Source organism: Pteropus alecto, unplaced genomic scaffold (genome assembly GCF_000325575.1).
Source record: "Pteropus alecto unplaced genomic scaffold, ASM32557v1 scaffold129, whole genome shotgun sequence".
Taxonomy (NCBI): Eukaryota; Metazoa; Chordata; class Mammalia; order Chiroptera; family Pteropodidae; genus Pteropus; species Pteropus alecto.
Window position 1 is genome coordinate 859089 of NW_006442597.1, and position 13302 is coordinate 872390.

The following is a 13302-nucleotide window of genomic DNA, read 5'->3' on the forward strand; positions in this document are numbered from 1 at the left end:
TCCAGGAAACCACGCCACTGCCACACGTACCCTTCCTCCCAGCAAAGTCTAGCCAGGCACAGAACCTAGAGGTAGGTTACGAAGCTATCAGCCCAAAGGGCTCCCCACAGGCCAATCCTGCCCTCTGACTTCTCACTGAAAGCAGCATGTGGACCCTGATTCAAAACTCTGGGACTTGGGACTTGACTTCAGCAAGGCAACCACAGTCCGCCTTAGAAGAAAAAGCAGTAAGTTGCCTCAGCGCCCACTGTGCAGCACTGAGCGAACATCACTCCACACCTCAAGATGGCAGTGCACAGATGTCCAAGGCCCTGTTTAGGGCAACAGAAAGTACCTCAGGTTACATGACATGCCAGGATGTCATGCAGCCACCTAGAATGCACTGCAGACAGAGGAGTCACTGAGCTGGTGTTAAGTCACTTCATCCCCACAGTGCTAGTATCCTAGCTTATGGATGAGGAAACAGACACAGAACAACCTGTCCACTTCACACTGCTAGGCGACAACAAGGCTGGACTCAAACCAGGTGTTCTGGCTCTGAAGTTTGTGCTCTTAACGCCGGAGGACATGATCTCTACATACTGGCCTGGAATGACATCCACCAGGGCTGCCAACTTAAACACACAGCAGAGTTTGCGGGAACTGACTTGTAAAGCCATATGTATGCTCACATGTGTGTCGCAGACAGAGGGAGAGATCCAAAATGATGGTCACCTCTGTGGGAAATTTGGGGCACTTTTTTCCCCTTTTTTCTTTGAACTTTCATATATCATTTGATTTTTTTAGATTGAAATAGTTCTTACTTATAAAAATAAACTATTTACAAAAATAGGACATAGACCTTACATGTTATCACTGGTTTCGACATTTGTGTGATGACAGATCATAACCTCCTGTCTCCCTTTTAGTCATTCTCTTCCACGTTACTCAGCCAGGAAGACCTACCCTGAGAAAACATCCAAGCTTTATCTTCCACAAGGCAGGACTGTGGGGAGGGATTGGAGGGAACCCCAAATGCATGTCATCTTGGGCCTATTGACTGCTCTTCTCAGGGCCTGCAAAAACCTTTACAGTAGGAGGAAAAAGTAGCTCCTCTCCTTACACTCTATTCATTTACCTAAGAAGTCAAATATTTCACAAAATAAACACAAACTCAATCCAAAAGAATTCAAAAGATAAATATTAAAGCATAAAATATTTATGTTGTCCTAATCTGCAAGACATAAAAACCAAAAGCCATAAAAGACTGAAACATTTGAATACCTAAACATTAAATTTTTATATGATATAGTCATAATTAAAATGTCAAAGACTTATGAAAGAATGGGAGAAACTGTTTGCAACATGTAAGAGATGATCAACATAAAGAATATATAAAGTGCTAGAGCAATATGGAAAAAGAAAAGTACGCAGAAAAGATATGGTCCAACAGAGAAAAGGAAAAAAAATGGCCAATAAATATATGAAAAGATGTTCAAACTCAGTAGTAATCAAAAAAATGCAAATTATAAGTGAAATATTTTTTACTCATCAGGTGGACAAAACTATAAATATATATGTATATCAGACATAGAATGAAAGGGTCAGATTTACACTTCAAGTAATGCTGAACTATGGAATTGGGGCCAACCCAAAGGCTGAGGTCAACTAGAAAAAGCTGGACAAAATATCAAAAACATCTGCTTGAAGGCAGAGCTCACAAGACCAGGGAGAATCTGCTGGACCACAGGGAAGACAAAGACATTTGGGTCTTTTTTGCCCAGGAAGAGGGGTGATTATTTTAGAAGGCTGGCCAAGGGGCACTTTTAACCAGCCTCCAGGGCTATGGGGACAGCAACCATGATGAACCCTTCTTTGGGTTAGTACCCAAAATGCTGTACCTTAAGATTGAATGAGCCAGAAGTTGACAGGCCTTACCAGGAACTGCAGCTCTGCTACAAAGAGATCAGTCACCAAACTGGATTAAGATGACCCAGCTTGCTAGTGCTTACTAGGTCCCTGGCAGAAGCAAACCTAAAATTCTCTCTGGAAGAAGATATCATTCTAGGCATCAAATTATTTCTAAAATAATTGTAATTAATATAATTTCTGACACACAAGCAAAAATATCCAAGCACAAAACAAGATGACATGAATGAAAACCAGCAAAAAAAAAAAAAGAAAAAAGAAAACAACCCATGACTATAGAAAGAGATGCACATGGGCTCCAGCTATTGGTGGTACCAGACACACATGCTGCTCTGCTCAAAGAATAAAAGACAAAATGGAGAACTTCAAAAGAAAACTAGAGACTAGAAAAATGAACAAACTGGAAACTCCAGAACTAAAAACTATAAGAAAGACATTATGCCACAGATTCAAGAACAACTTTAAACATGTTAGTAAACCAAAACTAAGTAGGAATCACCAGCAGGCCTACACTAAGGGAATGGGAAATGGTGTTCTTCATTCTTTAGACAAAACCAAAATGATCCCAGATAAAAGTTCAGAGATATAGGGCAGAATGAAGGCAATGCAAGGGATAAATATGTGGGTAAATGGACACTGACTGTATAAAACAATAACAATAATGTCTTCTTGAGTTTAAAATGGGATGCAAAAAAACAACAGCAATGTAAGTTAGGAGTAATAGTAAATTGTACTTTAAGAACTTTGCATGTCCGAGAAGAGAGGAAAGGTACTAAACAATAAAAGTCAACTGCTTGCTGGAACCACTAGGACAAGCCACTAAAAGTAAAAGACTCTATAACTTCCAAGCTAACAGAACGAGGAAATGAAATGATTAAAAAAAAAAAAAAAAAACCAATGAAGTGCTGCCCGCAAGAGACTAAGAGAGGAGAGTTAAAGAAACCTAAAGTAGGTAGAAAAATTAAATGGTTTAGGCCCAAGTATGAGTCCAATTGAATGACAAAGACACAATGTCAGAATGGATAGAAAACCAAACCATACCTTAAATACAAAGACAGAGAGAGATTAAAAAGACTGAAAAAGACATACAGTGCAAGTTTAAACCAAAAGACACTAGAGAAGTAACACTAATATCGGACAAAGGAAACTTTAAGGTAAAAAGTCTTACCAGAGATAAAGACACTGAAATAAATGAAAGTTAAGTTTTATAAAACAAAATTGATAAACTCTTGGTGGGAGAGATTAAAAGAGAAACAAATACCATTTGTCAGGAATAAAAAGGCATTCTTCAGATCTTATAAAACATTAAAAGATAAAAGAATATTACAAAACTCAAAATTTGGAAAATTTTAGACAAAACAAAAATTTCTACAAAAATACAACCTACCAAAACTGACAAAAGAAAGAAAAAAATCTGAAATTGAGATCATAATTTAAAATTTTCCTACAAAGACAAGTGGCCCAGATAGTTTCACCTGTGATTCCACAAAATATTTAAGGATGAAATAATATTTCTTACTTCACCTCTTCCAGAGAAAAGAAAATGAGGAAACATTCTTCAAATATTTTATGACAAGCATATCTTTGATATCAAGACCTAACAAAGATATTACAAAAACTTCATATCACTCACATATATGCAAAAAACCCAAAGCAAAATATTAGCAACCAAATATATAAAAAGAATAATACATCACTACAAACTGTATAATTAGCCACATTAACAGAAAATAGGAGAAAAGTCATGTGTTCATTGCAATAAAAAAAGAAAAGGTATTGATAAAATTCAACAATCACTTCTGATCAAAACTCAAAAAATCAGGAATACAAGGTAACTTCCTAATATGATAACGGTTATTTATTTTTAAAAAATAAACAAATGAACCCCCCTGCCCCTGCCAAAACCCTACAGCAAACAATGGTAAAATGCTCTCTCTCTAAAAATGGGAACGAGACCATAATTCTCACTATTCCCACTATTATATGTTAACTATATGCAGTTAAGCAAAACAAAATAAGTAAAAGGTATAAGGATTGGAGAGGGGTAAAAGTTAAATCCACAGACAGTATGATTACAAATAATGAAAATCCAAAAGAAGATATAAATTGTTAGAATTAGTGAGTTTAGCACAGTTGACAGAACAATCAATTGCTACCCACAATAAACACTTTAAAATGAATTATTTTAAATGATACCATTTATATCTAAAATCATCAAATATGAGAATAAATAAAATAAAATATAAGACCTCTCCAAAGACAATCATAAAATGTTTTTATCAGATTTTAAATAACACCTAAAAAAACAGAAAATGTCCATGGTGTAAGACTCAATGTTGTATCAGTGTTCACTCATGCATCATTTTAATGCCAAACCAATCAAAAGCCCAATAGTTTTGGTGTTGCTTTTCCTTGTGGAACTGAACAAGTTGATTCTTAGATTTATGGAGACAAGCAAAAGGTCAAGAAGAGCCAAGGCATTTATTAAAGTAGAGACATTCTTGAAGAAGGTAGAAGGATGTGCTCTACGTGGTGTCAAGACTTGTTATGACTCTATAGTGATCAGAGCAATTCCACATGAAAAAATAAAATCCTACCTCATGCCACATCAAAAATCAATCACAGGGTTACCAACCAAATAAGAGGCAAAACAATAAGGTTTCTAAATATCTGCAGGTCTTTAAGGTAAATGAAAGGTAGAGAAAGGCCTAAATAGAAAAAAGATGTAAATTAAACTACCTTAAAATTATGAACTTCCCTTCTTAAAAGGGCTCCATCATGAGAGTCTCTAGACAGCAAGCTACAGGCTACCTGTAGCACATATATCTGACAATAGGCCTCTATCTGAATATATAAAGAACTTCTTCAAATCAATAAGAAAATAAAAGACAACCCTACAAAAAACTGCACAGGTATATTACATTACATAACAGAACAGGTATATTACATAAAAGAAAATACAAATGGACAATAGACATATGAAAAAGAGCTTAATCTCATTACCACAACAAGCCACCACTATACATTCACCAGAATGACTAAAATTAAAAACCTACAACCAAGTGAACTACCCTGGCCAGTTGTAAGGAATGGAAACAGTAAACCTATTTTGTAATATCTACTAAAGCTAAATATGTTCATACCTCCGGCCTAGCAATTCCACTCCCAGGAATATATCTTGGTGCACATGTACAGCAAGAAATCTGTATAAGAATGTTTACAGAGCTTTATTCATAACAGCCAAAAACTGGGAACAACCCAAATGTCCATCAACAGTAGAATGGATAAATTGTAGTATGTTCATTCAATGGATCACTATAAAGCAATGCAAACATGGAAATGCATACAGTAACATCAGTGAATCTCATTAAGCGTTATACAACCAAAAAAAAAAAAAAAAAGATAAGAGCTATATACATGATCCCATTGATAAAATTCAAAGACAGAACAAACTAGATTATAGAGATACAAGTCAATACAATAGCTAACCCTAAGGAGAAAGAAAAGAGGTATCACTGGACAGGAAACCAACAGGGATTCTGCTCAGTTGCCCGTGTTCTGTAATGGCACCCCTGTAGGTAATTCCACAAGGGATTGTCTGTGACAAATCACTGGACTGTACATTTTTTCCTGTGAACTTTGCTCTTTGCTATATTTCACAATACCAATGGTTAATGAAAACAAAAGCTTAGAAAATTTAAAATGTTAAATGCTAGTGATATTAGTGTTTCTGAAGGCATGGGGGAAACAAGGGCCCTCAATTTTTGCAGGAAGGAACATAAATTGGCAAAATCTTTTTGGGAGGACAAAATGACAGAATCTATCAAAAAATAAATTTAGAAATTTTACTTCTAAGAATCTACCTTATAGATGTGCTGTGTACACAAGGGTTGAAGTACAAAGTTGTAAATGTCAATATTATCTTTAACAGTAAACAAATTAAAACAACATTCAAATAAATGACAATGCTATGACATACTAAAGGGAAAAACATAAATCCACAAAGAGAGGAAGTGCAACATACACCAAGCAGGATAAATAAAAAGTACACCATACCTAAGCACATTGCACTAAAATGTCGAATAACAAGAGAAAGAGAAGACCTTAAAAGCAGCTGTAGCGACAACCACCAGAGGAGCTAAAAACCCAACTAACCAGCTGACACCATCATGCATCCCTGGGTAGCCTTCACAAACCTCATACTATTTTGGACAGATGTTGTAGTTTCTCAGGTACAAGTGAGTGGAGTGGTGAGTCATGCCTGTCGTGTGACCCTGCACCTACTCAACAGCTAGAGAAGTCATAACCAAGTGCTGGGGCCAAGGGAAATGTCCTCGGTTTCTATGCTCAAATCATCTCATTGGAACTGAGGGAAACCATTTCACCTTTCAGAGGAATGAGTGTTATAACCTAAATGGAATCATTTTGAAAGGGAATGTGTCTTTAACTATAAAGAATACAGCCCAGTCCAACAGCGGCATGTACTATTGCAGTGTTGCGTGCTCAGGGTGGTAATAATGACTTGAAAATTAACATATTACTGGAGATAAAGCCAGTCCATCTAAGGTCACCAGTGTTTCAACAACACATAGGGTCTTCACCTCTGCTCCTACAATGCCAGCACCCACACGGAACCTCAAAACAGCTACTTCATCTTCTCCAATGCAGACAACAGAAACCCAGTGTATCACAGCACAGGAAACAAATATGACCAGCTTACCATTGAACTTTGCCTAACAGATGGAGATGGCACTATGGCACAGCTTTCAGATGGCATTTAGTAATACAATGAAATTCACATGTACCTGGAACAAAATCCATGGATGATCACTACTGAGGCATTCTACATTGGACTCTCTATTATTGGTGTGATATTACTCACTGTTTTGGCTGCCATAATTACCAAAAAGTGAATGAGAAGAAAGGTGTTGCGAATAAGCAAAGTTTCATTGAATGACCCTAAGAATGGAACTTTGCAAAATGCAGCTGCAGTGTGCTACACCAAGCAGATGAGAATATCTACAATGAGAACAATCTTTATGGCATGCATTAAGACTCAGTGGCCCTCTAAGGCTTTATGCCATTGGCTGCACAATACAATAACCATATATCACCATGTCAGAGTCCTTTTAATATCCAGGATGATTTTTCTGTCAATTTCTCATGGCATTCCAACATGTCAGTGATGTTGGGTAGAGTGTCTAGCTCATCTATATATAGTCAGCTTTATCGGAAATACAGTCCTAATTTTTTATACTAAAATTAAAACAAAACAAAATAAAATAAAAGCAGCCATAGAGAAAAAAAAAATCACCTCCTAAGAAAGGACAGTTGGACTGACAGAAGACATCTCAGTAGCAACATCCAATCAGATGATGTTGCATAAAATGGTTAAATGCTAGAAGAAAAACAATCGACCCTTTGTTTGCACCTAGAAAAAACTACGTTTTACGATTATGGACAAATTATAAACATATCCAGATAAACAGAGAATTTACCAAAAACTTTCAGTAATGTAACTTCTAAAGGTTATACCAATAGAGGAAGAAAAAGAAAACCAGAAACAATTGTAGGCCAATAAATTAGACAACTTTGATGAAATGGACAAATCCCTAAACTGACATAAACTACCAAAACTGACTGAAGAAGAAGAAACAGACAATATGATTAGATCTACAAGTAAAGAGACCAAGTTTGGTATCAAAATATTACCTACAAAGAAAAGCCCAAACTCAGATTGGCATCACTAGTGAATTTTATCAAATATTTAAAGAAGAATTAACATATCTCCTTTTTAAACCCTTCCAAAAATAAAAGAGGCTGGATTACTTCCCAACTCATTTGACGAGGCCAGTATTACCTGATACTCAAAATAAAAAAGATATCATAAAAAAAGAAACTATAGACCAATATCTCTTACGAATATAGACCCAAAAATCCTCAAAAAAATAATAGCAAATTTAATACAACCACATATAGGAAGGATTATATGCATGACTAAGTGGGATTTATCCCAGGAATAAATGGTTTAACATCCAAAAATAAATTAACATAATATCTCAAGAACAAAAAACAAAAACAAATTGATGCAGAAAAGACACTTGACAAAATTTAACATCCTGTCATGATAAAAAAAAAACAAAACAATAAATTAGGAAGAGAAGGGAACTTCTTCAATCTGATAAAGGATATCTACAAAAAACGCACAGCTAACACCATACATAATGATACATAATGATGAAAGACTGAATGCTGTCCCCAGTAAGACCAGGAACAAATCAGGGATGTCTGCTCTTGCCACTTCTATTCAACACTGTACTAAAGGTTCTAGCCCAGGCACTTATACAAGAAAAAGACAAAAAAAGGCATCCAAATTAGAAAGGAAGACTATCTCTACTGACAGATGATCTTATACAGAAAGTCCTAAAAAATCCACTAAAAAAATATTAGAACTTATAAACAAATTCAGTAAGGTTACAAGCAACAAGATCAATATACAAAAACAAACTATTTCTATACACTTGCAATAATCAATCTGAAAACAGAATTCAGAAAACAACCCCATTTACAACAGCATCGAAAAAACTAAAACATTCAGGAGTAAACTTAAAATACAAAATGTATGCTCTCAAAACTACGAAAAATTGTTGAAAGAAAAACACAGATCTAAATAAATGGAAAAGCATCTTGTGTTAACAAATGGGAAGACATACTATTATAAAGATGGCCACACTACCCAAAGCAATCTGCAGATTCAGCACAATCCCTATCACAATCTCAGCCAGCTTCTTTATAAAAATTGTCAAGCTGGTTCTAAAATTCGCATGGAATTATAAAGGGCTCCAAATAGCCAAAATAATCTTGAAAAAGAAGACCAAAGCAAGAGAACTTACACTTTCCAATTTCAAAACTTATTAGAAAGCAACAATAATCAAGACAGGGTATGGGCATAAATACAGACATATAGATCAATGGAACACAAGGGTGGCAAGACTATTCAATGAGGAAAAAAATAATCTCTTCAACAAATGATATGGGGAAAACTGGATATCCACATGCAAAGAATGACGTTGGATGTCCATCTCAAATCGTATACAAAAATTAACTAAAAATGGGTCAAAGAACAAAATGTAAGAGCTAAAACTATAAAACTGTTCAAAAAAACAGGGAAAAATCTTCATGATCTTAGATTTAGCAATGGATTCTTAGATATGACAACCAAAAGCATGAAAATGAAAGAAAAAAATAAATTGGATCTCATCAAAACTAAAAACATTTAGGTTTGGAGAAACATGGCAGTGTGAGAGACATCCCCAGATCTCTTGCCTTGAAACAACACTAAGCCGAACATCTAACACTCAACAAAAAAAACCCAAACTGCACACCAGCACATCTGAGCATGGGATCTGTGCATGAGATACCACAAGTTAGAACCCCAAGTGTCGGGCGGTGGACTAGGAGAAATAAAAAAGCTGCCTCTCATAGCTGCCGGAGTTACCTGTAGAAGGAAGAGAGAGGGGAGAAGGTGTAGCAAGTTCCCTGAGCAGCCCTGCTTGGGAGAGTTGTGAGTTCCATGCAGCCGGCAGTAGGGCCCAGTCATCAGGGCAGAAAGCAGAGATGCGGGACAGCAGAGAAAGAACAGTTGATTTTTACCAGCCATGGTTGCAAAACCAAGGCTGAGCCGCAGCCCCCAAACCCCAACCCAGAGGGCCCCTCCCCGCCATGCCCTCTAAGACCGAACACCGTGGAGCCCCAAGGGAATCTAAGCAAATGCTACCGAAACTGTTGCTAACACTGACAGGGACTGAGACTGAGGATAGCGAGCGTGATTAAATATCTACAAGAAAATAAAAAGGCATTATTAAGGCTTTATATAAAGCAGGGATCCAAGAGGTTTGGACGCTACCTACTGGAAACCAAAAGAAAAGCGCCTTCTTTGCAGCAGGCTAAAGAGAGACCTTTATATAATAAATCTTTCTGGAAAAAAAAAAAGCAAAATACATTTTCATTAATGTCCTGGCAGAGAAATAGTCCATTAAACACCATGAACAACCAAGGTGACAAGGCATCTCAGAAAGAAAGAGAAAAATCTCCAGAAAATAAGCTTACAGACATAGAAATTTGCGACTTAAATGACAGAGAATTCAGGATAGTATTTATGAAAAAACTAAGTGAACTCCGAAACGAGTCATATCAACAATATCAGAAATTGAAAAAACAACTAGATGAGAAGAGCAAGGAGATTGAAACCTTCAAAAAGAACAGAATACATCTTCCAGAGATAAAAAACACACTGCAAGAGTTGAAAATGAAAATAGCAAGCTTGCGAAATAGAGTTGACCAAATAGAGGAAAGGATCAGTGACATGTAAGACAGATATCTAGAAATAAATCAGAAGAAAGAAGAGAGAAACAGAAGAATAAAAAATAAAGAGAAATACAAGAACTATCTGATAACGTCTGCAGAGGAAACATAAGAATAATGGGCATTATCAAAGGCGAGAAAAAGGAGCAGGGAATAGAAAGCATTTTCAGACAAACAGTGGATGAGAATTTCCCAAGTCTAAGGAATGAATTAGAGCTTGGAATTCAAGAAGTCAACAGAAAACCTAATTATCTCAACCCAAAAAGGCCTTCACCAAGACACATTGTATTAAAATGATCGAAAATCAACAACAAAGCCAGACTTCTCAGGCAGCCAAGAAGAAAATGGTAACTTATAAAAGAAAACCCATTAGATTATCATCGGACTTCTCAGCACATATCTTGCAAGACAGAAAAGAGTGGAATCATATATTCAAAATATTAAGGGAAAGAAACTACCAGCCTAGAATAATGTATTCAGCTAAGCTCTCCTTTAGATATAAAGGAGAAATTAACACCTTTCAGACATACAAAAATTGAGAAAATTCTCCACTACAAGGTCTGCACTACCAGAAATATTGAAAGGAGTCAGCTCACCTAAAACACAATGACAAAAAAAATACATAAATTGGAGGATGGTGACTTATCAGGCAACTAGAAGGAGAGGAGTGCAATCCTTATTAATAACAAGGCATTACAAGCTTAAATAATAGGAAAATAGATATAGCGAGATGGTAACGAACATTCAGCATACATAGGGACAAAATGAGACAATGATGACTGAAAAGGGGAGGATTCAAAGATCCAAATTCGCAGAGGAATGTAGATAAGGCACGTGAAGAAGAAAATGGACTATTGTATATAAATATATATAACTATCCTTTACATATTTGTAATGGAAACCACACACCAAAGATTCAGAACTGAACTATATAACATAAAACAAGAAGGACCAGAGGCAAAACCCACAAAAGCCAACCAAAATAAAGACAACAAAAACACAAAGACAAAGAAACAATGAAAACACCAAGCTACCAGAAAGCAAAAGATAAAATGGAGATAAGACCTCACATTTCAATAATCACCCTAAATGTAAATGGACTGAACTCACCAATAAAAAAGCACAGAGTTGCAGAATGGATCAAAAAACCAAACCCAACAATATGCTGCCTCAGGAGACACATCTCAGGTCCAAAGAGAAATATAGATTCAAAGTGAAAGGGTGGAAAATGATATTTCAAGCAAATGGCATTCAGAGAAAAGTGGGAGTAGTGGTACTAATATTGGACAAAATGGACTTCAAATAAATAAGGTAAAGAAAGATACTGAGGGACACATAATAGTGATAAGGGAATCAGGCACCAAGAGGACAAAACATTTATTAATATCTATGCTCCCAATCAGGGAGCCCCAAAATATGTAAAGCAATTACTAACAGAACTAAAGAGAGAAACCAAAACACTGTCAATAGTAGGAGACCTAAATATCCAACTGTCAGATATGGACGAATCATCCAAACAGAAAATCAATAGGGAAATAACATTCTTAAATGACACATTAAACCAACTGGACATAATTGACATTTACAGAACCTTCCATCACAAAATAGCTACTTATACTTTCTTCTCTAGTGTGCATGGAACATTCTCAAGGATTGACCACATACTAGGACACAGAGATAGCCTCAACAAATACAAGAGGGTTGAAATCATACCAACCATAGTCTCTGATCATAATGCTTTGAAGCTGGAGATCAACTGTAAAAAGAAAGCAGGAATAACCACGAATACATGGAGAGTAAACAACATGCTACTGAAGAATAACTGGGTCAGAGAAGAAATAAAAAGAGAGATCAAGAGATACATAGAAACTAATGGTAATGATACTACAACATATCAAAACTTTTGGGACACGGCAAAAGCAGTCATAAGAGCAAAGTTCATATCATTACAGGCCTATCTCAAAAAAACAAGAACGACGCCAAATAAACAACTTAATGCTTCATCTTAGAAAACTAGAAAAGGAAGAATAAATGAAGCCTAAATTCACCATAAGGAAAGAAATAATCAAAAACAGAGCAGAAATCAATGAAATTGAAACCGAAAAAAGAAAAAAAATAGAAAAAATAAATGCAACGAAGAGCTGGTTCTTTCAGAAGGTTAATTAAATTGGCAAACCCCAGGCTAGACTCACTAAAGAAAAAAAGAGAAAGGACACAAATAAACAAAATCAGGGACAAAAGAGGGAGAAATTACGACTGACATCCAGGTATACGAAGGATCGTACAAGAATACTATGAAAAAGTATATAACAACAAATTTAATAACCTAGAAGAAATGCACCAGTACTTAGAAAGATACAATCTTCCTAGACTGAATCAAGAAGAAATGGAAAATCTAAATAGACCAATCAGCAGTATGGAAATTGAAACAATCGATTTCAAAAAGTAAAAGTCCAGGACCAGATGGCTTCATCAGTGAATTCTACCAACATTCAAAGAGATTTAATTCCTATTCTCCTCAAACTCTTCCAAAAAATTGGAGAGGAGGCAATACTTCCCAACTCATTTTATGAGGCCAAAATTACCCTGATACCAAAACCTGGTAAAGATAACACAAAAAAAGAAAACTACAGACCAATATCTCTCATGAAGACAGATGCAAAAATCCTAAATAAGATACGAGTGACCGAAAACAGCAACATATTAAAAAGATTATACATCACGATCAAGTGGGCTTCATCCCAAAGGCACAAGGATGGTTCAACTTATGCAAATCGATTAATGTGATAAACCACATGTACAAATCATAGAATAAGAATCATATGATCATACCAATAGATGCAGAAAAGCCTTTGACAAGATACAGCATCCATTTATGATCAAAACACTTAACAAAATCGGTATAGAAGGAAAGTATCTTAACATAATAAAGGCCATATACAACAAACCCACAGCTAATATCATACTCAACAGTGAAAAGCTAAAAGCATTTTCCTTAAGATCAGAAACAAGGCAAGGATGTGCACTTTC

The 13302-nt window shown here is 35.9% G+C and overlaps 1 protein-coding gene across 5 annotated transcripts in view; it reads right to left on the reverse strand.

Annotated features, from left to right (window-relative positions):
* The window catches only part of LOC102882841 (inositol-pentakisphosphate 2-kinase), a 125719-nt gene that overhangs the window by 5583 nt on the left and 106834 nt on the right, over window positions 1-13302 (reverse strand). The gene's annotated exons all lie outside the window — the stretch shown is intronic.